Genomic DNA, 13,005 nt, shown 5'->3' on the forward strand with positions numbered 1-13,005 from the left:
TATTTAAGTCATTTTTTGCTTGATTTGTTGAGTCAACTACCTAGGTAGGCCAACAGGCAATAAACTGTTTTTCTGTGGAGCACCAGTGACCTCCAGTGGCTGATTAGACTAACCACAGTTTATTCATACATCGCAGCTTTTTATCCTCAATCCTTGTAGAAAGGTACTTAACAACAGGTATGTTGCCGTTTATCTGTACGCCAGATTTGAATTTTACTTAGCTGATTTCTCTTGAAACATAATTATTATGTGGTTTTTTAAAGTTTTATTTTTCACAATGACTTTTTTAGTAACATCAGAACAGAGGCCATAGAACTTATACTAAGGGCTATAAATCTGTCCAAAGATGAAGCACAAATAACAATGCAATGAGAATAGGTAAGAAATTGCTTAAATATTTTACATACATTGATATTAGCCAAATAGTCTGAATTTTTAATTAAATAGGTTATTATTTTCTATAGGCAGGATACTGAAACATGTAATTTAGATTGGGAAATCAAATTTAAATATATAAATATTGAAAGAATAAGCAACAGTTATTTATTATTAGAAGGGATATCAGAGATATTAAGGGAAGGAGGCCACCCGTTCTGTCTCTAGAAGTCTCCAGTTGCTGATCATGCCAGTGACCTGTGCTTTGCCTCAGTGCTTTCTCCCTCCCTCCCCCTTTTCAGCCAGCTGAACACTGGTTCTATTAGGCTCTCTGACAATGATGTTACAGTCTAAGAGGTGATGATTCATGGATAATGAAATTACGCTCTCCTTCTGGGGAAGGATAATGCAGAGTCAGATTCATGGATTTGGCAAAGGTTTTTAGGATGCTATAGGTGCATGATCCATCTTCTCTTCCCTTGACATTTACTAAGATGAGAACTCAAATAGTTTATTTAAAGTGTGGATTAAACAAGCATCAGAAACAAGTATCGGAACAGGAAGCCTAAGACAAAATGATTTACAGATATGACAGATGAGAATTACTGAGCCATGAGAAATAAAAAACTCAGGAATTATGTTGCTTGTTCTATTCCTGTTTTCCCTGGGTTCTTATTAGAATCTAGACCTGCAGCAAATCCATGCAGTTTTCTATTCTTGTATTCTTTAGCTAGATACATAAAAATCAGAGGCAGTTGGGAGAAACTATGGGCAAGAAAAATAATATCAGTACATTTAAATGAAAAAGCTAAGTTAAGTGGAATAGAATAGATCAAGCTTGTAAAAGTGGCTTTTGAAAAGGGAAAAAATATACAAGTGAAAGTGACTATTGCCCTAATCATAAGTCTACAGAATTGGACCCAATTTTTGCTTGACCTCCAAAGTCATTGGTGATTTTGATTTATAAGGTAGAATACAATAAAAATGCTTCAGAAAATAGTAAATAAAATTGTTTATAATTCCTTTTCATTTGCAGAGAATATTATAGCCACATATGGTAGAATATGGGCCTTGGAAATCGAGACATAAATTCAAAATTCTCTACCATTTACTAATCAAGTGTTTTCAAGACAACTTTTAAGTTTTTCTGGACTATAACTTTCTCATGTAAAAATGGATATATTCTATTGATTATTCATGATTATTGAAAGGACCAAATATGAGCAGTACTCTGTAAACACTAAAATGGAAGCAATCCACTATTTTCAAAGAGCACTCAGTGCTTCTTGGTGAGTGTACTGGTATTCTATGTTTGGCATAGGTCAAAAAGCAATTGAGAGTCTATGTTACAGAAGTCCAAATTCATTTATATCAATATGAGTATAGAATTTATCTTTGACCATTCCATGTTGTCCAAATCTAGCATTTTGTCAATAGTGGTGACAATTCTACAACAGACATAAAGATACCAACCAAAGTATACAGAACCAAAAACTTCCCAAACGAAATCAAAATTTTAGTTGTGCCCCAAATCAAGTCAGGATAGCAAGGGCTTTCAATCAACAGAGAGGTTTATTTGTCCATCCCCTCTCCCAGATCACTCTTTTCAGCCCATGTTGACTTTAAACTATATAATTATGATATTTACATGGCAAGATGACCTCATTATTGAGCAATCAGTAATTATTCATAACATGGGACTGTGAGAATAGCACATATTCTAGGCATCAATCACAGAACATCTATTCTGTTCTTGTCCCTCCTAAACACACCCTAATGGTAAGCTGTACACAACTTTTCTTCCTAGGATAAAAATTATTAATAACTTTATCTTTCAGTTGTAATCACTGATATTCACTGTATTAAAAAATAAGTAGTATAAAAGTACAAGTTATTTTTGTCTTTTATGAATAACAGCATACTTGCTTATATAAAATCACATACTTAACTCATCAAATAATAACCAGTATAATCATAAATCTCTCTCCACTTCATGTACTGGGGCTTACAAAGTACAAAGTAACAGATGTATTCCCAAAATTCTTGTAACTTAAGCAGACACCAACTCTTCTGCTTTGATAGCTAAATTCCTATGACATCTCTAGAGATCACAGAGAGAGGATGGTGGTTTCTCACAGGAATGAGCACTTAAGAATGTTATGCTGCTTTTACTTCAAAGGGTAATAGATGAGTGTTCTTGAGTTAGGTCTCCTGAAGAAGTCAAGAGAACTCTGGGAGCTCATAGAGGATATATGGAATAGTCTCCAGAATATATGGCTCATAAAATAAGACCAAGCAGATCCAACATATTTTACAACTGTGCTTTATAACAACAGAGCTTCTATTAGCAACAAATAATCCATTTTATTGGTTAAAAAAGAAAAAGAACTTTTATCATCCTTATCAACAAATATTTTAATGAAAATTACTAACTTTCTTGACAATACTCTATGCTGTGAATTTTTATTATTATTTTCATGGGGTCCTACTCCTCCCAAGAAGCAATTTTCTTCATTTCTTTCTCCCATTCTTAAAATGTTTGTCTCCAAGGCCTCTACTCCTTATATCATAGTAAAGTCATCCCAATAAAATTCACACAATTTGAACATTTCACACAAATAATAACCTATCTTCAACAGAAAAGATATGTGCATGATATATTAAAATAAAAGACAAACTTAACTGGCTGACACTTTATCTTTCCAGCCTGTAAAACACGTTAAAGTGATATTCTGATTTTCAATAGAAAAAAAAAAAAAAAAGAGGAAATTTGGCAGAATGATCAGTCTGATAAATATTAAACCTTACTATTTTCCCTTTTAATTAACTAACACCAAAAAGTAAAGTACAGGATTTAGGTATTGGATTACTCCTCTGTATTTCACCAATCAAAAACACTCCTACATCATAATCATAATTTTGTTTTCTCAGGGATCAAATGCAAACATTTTCCCCTCACATATGAAGTGATAAACACTATATCTAACAAAAGTATTTTTAATTAAAGCTTCATCATATTAATTCTATCTATTCTAAATGTAAAATACTTTTAGCCAGTAAAGATCAAAGGACCTCAAATAAGCCCTCTAGGTGCTCAAGTCTATTAACAATATGATAGTAAAAAAACAATGTTCTCCCATAGATAGATTATCATATAGGGAGGATATGCTGTTGAATACTGTTTCTGGTTTAAACCGGGTGGCCCCACATGTAACCAAATTGTGCTTCTCATCATTAATAACAGTCTTCTGTACTTTCTGAAAGAAGCAAAATGCTTACCAGCCTCCATTTGATGCAATTAATCAGACTCATAAGAAAAACTGTAGAATACATTATGTTGATACTGAAGAAATACCAACTTTAAAAACTCTGATAAACTTGTGACAAGATTATTACAGTAAAAAATGCTAAGTCACAAGAATGAAAACACTCTAAGAATTTTACAACAGTGAAAACAGTAAGACATTTCAACACTGACTCAGCACTTTGAGATCAATCCTGACTTGTACTTGACAACTTATGAGAGGTTTGCACATTTTGTACAGAAATTTGAAGTGAAAATTCATAAAGACTGGAATTGTGTACAGCCATATATCCAATGCCAGGGTAGGTAACAACTTATGATAATAATGAAAAATAGAATATTTGAAAATTTGTATAATTTAGCAGAAGCTATATCATATAAGTATTTTTTCCCACAAAGTTAGGCATGTTATAGAGTCCTAAAGAAAAACAGGCCATATTTTACTGTATATTTTATTATATTTTTATATGTGTGTCTATGTATCTTGTGTAACTGAGTCCTTATTTTGTATAAGGAATCTATGTATATTATGTCATGATTTGATAAGAAGACTTTTATAACTTTCATAATAAACTCATTTTTTTAAAATACACAAACAGGCCTTTCAGTGAATTATCTATTAATCATATATATTTTTATATCTTTATAAGTCTACCCAATAATAATTCAGACCTTACCCACACTTGGCTTCTCAAGCCAATTTATACATCTCCAGTGCCCCTTAGAAAATTATTTCCAATGGTTCACCATTAGGATGTTCCTCTACTGTCTGAATTCCAATCTGCCAGTCTAGTCTTCTTCCCACCCTATGGTACCCACTCCAACCCAACTCGTGTCATTAAAGGCAGCATGCACTTAGTCCTATATACTTTTACAGAGAGGATTAAGTAGTAAATGTAAAAATCACATATATTTTTATGAGCTTCTCCTCAGTTGTTTTATGGTCTAACACATAGATATGTAGGGTCTTTATTAGTTTACACTAAAGGCAAAAGCATTGAACTAGCTATAAATTTTAAAAAAAAAGGTCAATGAAGATTTTTAAATAGTCAAAACCCAATATATTTCTAAAATTTAACAATAATCCCAAATTATAAATATCCTGTATTTCACTTTCTCCACAGCAGAATTAATCTCCAAGTTTGCTGTCATAATTATGTAACCTTCAATTCCCTCTATTTTCCTATTTCAAATAGAGAGAGGTGTCTAGTTTGTTTGATTTGTTTTTGTTTCATCAGTTTTATGATTGCGGCTTTTAGATTTTCTCTAGAGCGCAATCGAGGCAAGTCTGGAACGTCTGCCTTCTGTCTCAGCTCCCATTTCTGTGCTTTTCCTCTATTCAGAAGGATTAAAAATGCTAAAATCTCTTGATCCAATTTTGTATAAGACTTTCTTGAATCATTATGGCTTATCATATAAATGTCCGTTCCCAGATCAAGAGCAGTAGCATTGTCCCTTCCAAGGGCACTTACATTTAAATAAAGATAAAAAACCTTTAGCTAGAGGTAAGAAAGTCATATACTAAAAACAGATATAACCAACAGAGTTCAGGAAAGTGCTTCTGGGGGTTAACAGCTTTGTAAGCATCTAAAATCATCCTACATGGATTGCTCTATATTTTTCTCAAACATGAGGTAGAACCTTACCAGGGGAATTAAGCAGGGCAAACCATGTTTTTCATTCAATAAAATATATTTCAGGGCTTTCTTCAGTGATTTTTACCTGTTTTTTTTCCTCTGTTTTTCTTCATGAAAAAACAACCTTGTATTCTAGAAAGAACTTTGGCTGTGGATCCAGGAGGAACTAGTTTGAAATCTGGTTCTGGGACCTAATACCTGCAAATTCTACAGTCTTGGCTTCATTTATTTATTTATTTATTTATTAGAGACAATGTAATCATCACAGAATTGTTGCAAGAGGGCAGGGAATCAGCATTTCTTGAGTATTTCATATGCTTTTTATACAGGCATATTTCATATATTATTTAACTCGTGTAAAGGTCCATGAAGATTAAATGAGATGACAAAGATAAAATCACTTAGTACAGAGCTTGGCTCATCGTCATAAATTTCTTGTTTCCTTCATTAGCTTTGCCTGCTAAGAATTCCAGTATCACAGTGTGCTTTAATAATGAACATAGGGCACTATCGTTTTTTATTTACAATGGAATATCTGTGTAAGAAATAATTTAAATTGCCCTAAGGTCAGTGGCATCGAGGCATATGGTTAACACTGAAGAGTGATGGCGGTATAGATTCAACGCCCTAAACCCCCTAACAAAGTCCAGTGTCATCGTCTTTATTTCTGTATAATTTCCTGCTAGTCAGTTCTTCAGTAGCACAGACTTTCCTACCACTCCTCCCTCTGTACTTTTTCTCAGGCAGTTTCTTTTATGAGAAATGCCTTTTCTCCCTCCCCAGTCCTCCTGTCAATTCTCAGTCTTTCTATGATAATATTGAACTCAAATTCTCCTGACTCTACAAATCGTAACCTTGCCCTTCCCTTTTTCCCTTGCTATTTTTTTTTAAAGATTTTATTTATTGATTTGAGAGGTAGAGTTACAGACAGTGAGAGGGAGAGACAGAGTGAAAGGTCTACCTTCCGTTGGTTCACTCCCCAGATGGCCGGAGCTGTGCCGATCCAAAGGCAGGAGCCAGGTGCCTCCTCCTGGTATCCCATGTGGGTGCACTTGGGCCATCCTCCACAGCTTTCCCAGGCCATAGCAGAGGGCTAGACCGGAAGAGGGGCAGCCAGAACTGGAACCTGCACCCACATGGGAGGCCCACACTGCAAGCAGAGGATTAACCCACTGCACCACAGTGCAGCCCATCCCATGCTATTTTGTACATGTATCAGAAACTACAACTCTTGCTGACTTGTTTTAGAGTTATTAATGTGTCTTCATTCTCTTTTTTGAGGAAATGGATCATCTCTTCTTTCTTATTTCCAATTGTGATTGTGTTTTATTCTTGGTTATTTTTACAATTAATTCTCTAGAGTGCAATCTAGAGTATAATTCAGGTTATTATAAAATTATAATCCAGAGCAAATATTTAAATTCTATGTAGACTTAATTGTGTCAACATCATTTACTTATGTAGTCAATATACACTCTTTTTTGTTTTTATTTCATATATACTTTTTGTACTACATATAGTCTTCCCAAAAATATACTTATATAATTTTAAAGAATCATATTCTGATTTAAATGACTTCTATGTTATGAATAATCTACTAGCAGATTCCCTGGATAAACAAAGTTGTGAACATTTTTGGGATATGTTAAAGTGCCTAGGAGCAAAGAAAAATTAAGACAAAGGAATAATATTTAATTCTAAATATAAATATACTTTGATTTTAGTGGAGCCTGGGTAGTCAACTTTTGTTGTAAAAGCTGTGTATTTGTGACCTCTTCTTTGCCCACCTCCTCCTGGGAGAAGTCCTTTGCTCTTTAGTTTGGATGTCTCCTTCCTTACCTTATTCCCAATTCTACAAGGCTTCTGCTATAGATACATACCAAGGCCTCCCTTCTTTTACTACACAAAGATGATGCTGCACAGTTTCACAGCGTCCAGGTCACAAGTCTTTGGCTTTCTGACTATACATGTTTCCAAAATTGCTATTCTTCTGGAGACTTTAAACTTTAAATATTCAGAAGTTGACAAACAGTAATACCTTTTTCACTTCCTAAATATTTATTATGTGGAAGGCATGTTAGAGTCTATGCAAGTCAATCTATACAACTTAAATATGCACCTTCAGACTGTGTTAAAGGAAAAAAATGTTTTTTATCTCCTGGAAAAGCAATAATTAAAATGACATAGCCTAATAAATTAATGTAAAAGGAATAAAACCTCCTATTTGTATTCAATAGCTTTGTTTGGATCTATAAATGGAGAACTATAATTTTGTAAATGGTAGTTTAAATTGAAAAATAGAAATGACATCCACCCTAAAGAATTTTCAAGTTGCATTTTAATTGTAATTTACAAGATAAGGTAGATTTGTAAATCATCCAAAAATTCCTTTCATGTGAAATATCTCTCAGGCTCTGGCCCTTTTTAATCTTTGCCATCATTTTTTTTTTCATTAGAGTAGATTTATTTTGAGAAAACATATAACAAGAGAATCGAAGTGAAAATTTTATGTAGTCCTAAAATCTTGTAGCTATATGAGTTTTTGGAAACTGTGCAGTCCATTTTCTTGTTTGAAAGTCCAAGCTAATTTCATTGTATTTTTAACAGTCTTCCAAGAACTGCATTCCTCAGCCCTTTTCTTGGTTATCCATTCTAGGACTTCATTACAATTAATGCATCACATTTTACTTGTAAAACCTCTTCTTGAGATATGCCTGATGACTACTTACATTATTTTCAAGTTTTTGTTTCTATTCTCTTTAAAGAAGAATTTAAAGAAGTGATTGGGGTTTTATTTTCAGTATTAAAATTGCTTGGTCTAGCTCAGATACAGGAACATGGGACCATGGACATGGTTTGAAAAGACAAAAAAAAAATCACTCTCTGAAATTTGTATTAATCTACTTTTGGTTCAGAAATTCTGCACAGGGTATTTGATGACGCTAAATAAAAGATTCTAGCAACTAACTAATCCATAGCCAATCATAGAAGAAATTTTTGAGCAGATGTATTCAGCAGTTTTCAATATGTTCATAAATCATATTTTCAGAGGTCAAATTTGTACATAACTCCTTGAACCATGACTATGTCCTCATGTTCAACTCAATTTTAAGATCCAGCAGTGTATTGTGCAAAAAAAAAAAAAAATCACTGGTTAAATTATTCCCATTATGTTGGTTTCATTCACAGTGGCTCACTCATTAGATTAAAAGGAAGAAAAAGAGAAAAATCTGTTTGATCTTCAATCTCAACTATCCCCAAGTATAGATGTCATCTCTGATAATATGACAAAAAATGATTTAGGTTTCTAAATGCTTTGGTGCACTCCAGTAACAGCATTCATCCTGTAGTACCTATATTGTAGCCCAAAGTGCTGTAAAAAATGCCACTGAGTTTTCTAGAGAATCATCTTAGAATTAATGAAACCCTCTCCACCTGTAATTTAAGAAAAAGGAAAAAGTCCAACACTCTTAAAGACCAAGGGGGAAAGGCAGTTTAAGAAATAGAAGTCCTCTGTTTATCCAGGGAGGGACTTTACAAGGCAGACAGCTACACCACAGTAGAGAGACAACATTTCCTCAGCTGATTCAGTTAATTAAAATGCACAGTTACCACAGGCTTTCTTAGAGCCTGCAGCTGAATGACTGAAGTCTCCATTCTACTCCACTGTCACACAGAACGTGAAGAGGCAAACATACTGCCCAAACACAATTCGACTCACTGAAATTCAGCACTATAAACACAAAATATGTTTCTCGGGCACATTTTAAAAGATGTATTATCAAGATTTATGACATATGGATAGAAATAATTTGCAGCTAGTCACCATCAGGAGAATATCCTAGGTTTCTCTCACAGTAGTTTTAAGTAAAATCTACAAGGAAATCCTAAGGTTAGAGTCCACTTATGAATGCAAGAATCATCAACTTTTTCCATTCGAATGTATGGAATTTGAATCTGACAAACAACTCGTCTGTTGCCAAAATTTATGAGTGATATGAAAAATCAAAGGCCACAAAAGCTATTTGTCAAATAAACTGCAGAATGCAATATCAGTCTGCAAGGCTCATTTGCAGAACTCATGATGAGCATGGGAGGAGGGGACGCTAACAGCTGCAGCCCTGCCCGCACTGCCCGTGCCAGCCAGAATTCAAGCTGCGTGAGCTGTGTGTAGCTGAAACAGAGGGCCAACAAATGATTTTTTTTCAAATGACAGAACATCTTCTTATATCCAAAATTATTAAATTAATACATCAACAAATAGATATGAATAACAACAAAACCATTTTAAGATAGATCAGAGCTATCATGTTTTAAAATACTCAAGTTTCATCCATTCATGGAAGACTACTTTTATTTCATGGTGTAGGGGAGAGATCACAGACTTTAAATCATTTAATTAAATTTAGATTTAAACCCAAGGTGCAGTTCTGATTAGCCTAATATCATGACATGGCATCAATTTCTCATGCAAAATCGGAAGAGAAGGGAACAAAGGATAATTTTGAGTTTGAGCTGAGGTAGCACATACTTGTGGGCACTGCTGTCCAATACAATTTTTCTCCTCCTCCTTCATTATGTTTTTAAAATGCAGCACTTGATTGGAATCATGAAGTCGAAGTTCTCATAGTCAACATTTAAACTGGCAATTCTGCAATCTATCAGAAATTACTCACTATTCCTGAAGTTAAATTTAACAATCACTAAATCAAACCTGAAATGGGTCTACCAGAAATTTGGATGCCTTCTGTATATATTTTATAATGGACTTGCTGCATTAAGTATCTACTGTAACAATTTTGCTGTGCACAATAGAAACGTATTGTTAGTACTTTGTTTTTCTAATAATTCAGTATAATTTCTGTTTCATGAACGTTATTTGAAGAACTGACTCCATTTTCTTTCAAACCTTTCTTTAAATCACCCCCATAATGTATATCTGTCCCTATCTCTATCTTTTCATCCCTCCTCCTACCTGTTTGTGACATGGCCATATCACGTCCTTGATTATCTGTTGTGGTAAATCAAATGTCCTGTGTAACTCAGCACCTAATTTATTTTTAGTGTAGAACAGTTTATTTATATGGGGGGGCAGAAATATGCAATATTAATATTAATTATTAAATTCCATCTGAGTCTGTGAAATGATGACTTCATTATGGAAAAGCATATTATCTAAAGTGTTATAAAGAAAAAAAATTCCAGTGAATGTTTATTAAGCATCTATCACATGCAGATAAACAAGTTGATTTTTTTCTTCAGGGCAAATAAAACACAATGGAGGTCAAAGGATGTTTGAAATTTGGAGTCAGATTATTAGGAAAATCACTGAGTTATCTGATTAGTTTTTGAAATTTGTTTTATAAAGCTTGAATTTCCTTTTCTCAAGAAATACATTTGATACATGTCCTTCACTGGAGATATGTTAATAATAATTAGTATTTTTAAATAATTTTATAATAGCAGAGATGAAAGAGCTATGAGATGCTAAATGATACAAAATCTGTGAAATGGTAGATACTTAACACAAACCTCACAGAGCTGTTATGTGGATTCATTAGCCAATCAGTTAGTAACTTTGAAGTGTTAAATCTTATTAGATTTTGTTTATACTTTAAAACCTGAGAGAAAAATCTTCTCTGTCTGGAATTAGCAGCTGACTATACTATTTAAACATATTTGCTTTTTCCATGTAATATTTTCAAGATGCTCTTTACTGTTCTTATTTTTTTACCAGATAATTCCTGAAAAGCTTATCTAGATCCTGTTGCCCAGCCTCTTTATTTTTCAGCATAGGCATTGTGCAGTCTTTAGAAACCTTCATGGTGGATATTTTCTATATTAATATAAAATACTATATTAATACTCTTACTGCATTATACTAATTTAAAATACTATACTAATATAAAAGTATTACTTGCTAATAGTGACATCAAGTTATTTAATTTCAAACATGCTACTTTAAATGCAGTTTTTTATCTTTGATATTATGAGAAAAGAAATATTCTGTTGGGCAAATCTGAGAGGAAGCAGGAAAGGGAAAGAGTTGAAATCCAGTCAGTATCTTGCTCTTTGAAAAAGTTGAGAATGGATGACAGAGCCATGACTAGGTTTGCAATATTCTAATTACAGGAGGCATCTCTGTAGTTTCATCAAAAATGTTTTGTTGGCATATGAAATATACCAGGTACTCTATCATCTGTCTACAGCTTGATGTAGACCTGGGCACACTTGTGTTCTCTGCTCCAAATCAAGAAAAAAGAGCCTGAGCTTCACTCCAAAGATTCTCTGGTTCTTCCATCACTAGTTCCATCCCCAAAGTAACAATTAGTGTTACCTCTAACAGCATTGGCTATCTTTATCTGTTTTGGTGTTTATAGAAGTAGAATCATGAAGCATACACCCTCTTTTGAGTCTCACTTCTTCCTCACTTGATATTGTGTCATGAGATACTGCTGAGCTGTAGATCTACAAATTTCTAATGTCTGCCCACCACCTCCCCTGACTACTACCCTCTCCAAATAAAATAAATCCCTTTCCTATACAAAGAGGAGATCGCCTGCTAGAAAGTCCTTAATGACCTTCCTATCTCATGTATTCCATAGCTTGTGTTACTCAGGAAATGTGAGTGGAAATCTTCCTCTAGTCGTTTTTTTTTTTTCTTTTTTGCACCAGTAAATATAATGTGAGCTTAAAATATTTTCTACTTTTATAATCTGGAAATGGATAAAGCCAATTCTAAGGAAATCACTGAGGTGATCATGCTTTTTAGCTGTCCTTGTTTTCAATCCTAAATCCCTCACCAACCTCCCCTCCACATCACAGTCCACTGTTTGTTGTTTTCAGTTCATAGAAAGCCAACCTTTCTCTGGGCATTTTATGTTTACATATGAGTAAACCACTTCACACTGAGGTGTTGATATCTGCATCATTCACTCTTCAAGGTATGACCTCAGGACAGTACTGTAACACACCGGACCCACTACTCTTTGATTACTCTCAAGTGGGGCTTCTTCAGAGCTGCTTACATTGACGTGTTTTGAGGTCCCTCCACCATGAAGGAATTGTAGAAGCAGAGGAGCTATTGGGCTCAATTCTGTTTTTATTATGAGAAACTTATTGAAATTATTTTACTATATCACAAACTATTCTTTGCAAGGGCCCATAGGAGAAGGAAGAATAGTTCTGCTTCTTCCAAATAATTTTATTCTACAATATATTGTTATTCATGCAACTACTCCTGCCCTCCCTGCCCCGACCCCTTATTCTTTCTTTCTCTCACTAAAAATATCAAAAGCATCAAAGACAAATACTTCTAATCAATGTTCAGTACTTTATCATATGTATTTTTGGCTTACCTTCCTACCTCTTAGTTTCATCTATTTTTTTTTTCTTTTGTTCTCTTCCTAAACACCTTTGCTCCTTTTTTTTTTTTTGTCAAATACTGATGAATTTAGGTAGGATACAGATTAATTCAATAAAATGTACTATCTCTTAAAGGAAAAATTCTAGACACTGGCAACAGGGCCAGCTGGTCAATGGAGGATTATATATTTTAGGCAAGGATTCTCTTGGCAGTTCTCATATTATGCCCCATTAGTGAGCTGTGTAATCAAAGAGTTTGGAGAAGCTAATATTTGAAGAACTGTGTGTTATGTTATCTCATACAAAGAAGGGTTTTTTATTTTA

General features: G+C 33.9%; 2 protein-coding genes across 9 annotated transcripts in view; one reads left to right on the forward strand and one right to left on the reverse strand.

Moving 5' to 3' along the window:
- Window positions 1-13,005, reverse strand: part of CTNNA3 (catenin alpha 3) — a 1,675,875-nt gene that overhangs the window by 985,473 nt on the left and 677,397 nt on the right. The window lies entirely within an intron of this gene.
- Window positions 1-13,005, forward strand: part of LRRTM3 (leucine rich repeat transmembrane neuronal 3) — a 179,162-nt gene that overhangs the window by 10,941 nt on the left and 155,216 nt on the right. Inside the window, exon 4 of one of the 4 annotated variants that reach the window (XR_007910882.2) lies at window positions 1-13,005. This exon is cut by the window's right edge and continues 49,350 nt beyond it. The exons of the other annotated variants lie outside the window; for them this stretch is intronic. The gene's annotated coding sequence lies outside the window, so the exon portion shown is untranslated. 4 annotated transcript variants of the gene reach the window in all.

The sequence above is a fragment of the Oryctolagus cuniculus genome, chromosome 15 (assembly GCF_964237555.1).
Source record: "Oryctolagus cuniculus chromosome 15, mOryCun1.1, whole genome shotgun sequence".
NCBI classification, from domain to species: domain Eukaryota; kingdom Metazoa; phylum Chordata; class Mammalia; order Lagomorpha; family Leporidae; genus Oryctolagus; species Oryctolagus cuniculus.